The sequence below is a fragment of the Alligator sinensis genome, unplaced genomic scaffold, assembly GCF_000455745.1.
Source record: "Alligator sinensis unplaced genomic scaffold, ASM45574v1 scaffold442_1, whole genome shotgun sequence".
Classification (NCBI taxonomy): domain Eukaryota; kingdom Metazoa; phylum Chordata; order Crocodylia; family Alligatoridae; genus Alligator; species Alligator sinensis.
Window position 1 is genome coordinate 7,082,176 of NW_005841829.1, and position 466 is coordinate 7,082,641.

A 466-nucleotide genomic window follows, 5' to 3' on the forward strand; every position below is an offset into this window, starting at 1 on the left:
AAAAAAAAAAAAAAAAAAAGCCTGGCACTCACCTCGTGGCAGAGACCCCCCACTGCCTGCGCAGCACAGGGCAGCAGGGCTCCCTTATCAACACCCCCAACCCAGCCCCATCCCTGATGCCCGCCCCCTGCCCAGCCCCAGCAGTCCGGGACCCAAAAAAAAAGCCCCACACTCACCGGCAGTAGCAGCTGCCATGGGGGTCACTGGGGCTTTGCAGCAGAGCCCCCCACACAGCATGGGGCAGCTGGGCCCACCCCCAGCTGCCTGGCACCTGCACTGCCACTGCCCCATCACGTGGGTGCGCCTGGGTTTGGCAGCATGCTGCAAGGCTCCACGTGCTTTTGTGCAGTTGGGGCTGCTGTGGCTGTCACCCAGTCTTGTGCTGCCCCAGAGGGCTCTGTCATGAGGCGTCAGTGACCCCTATGGCAGCTGCTACTGGTGAGTGTGGGGTTTTTTTTTTTTTAAA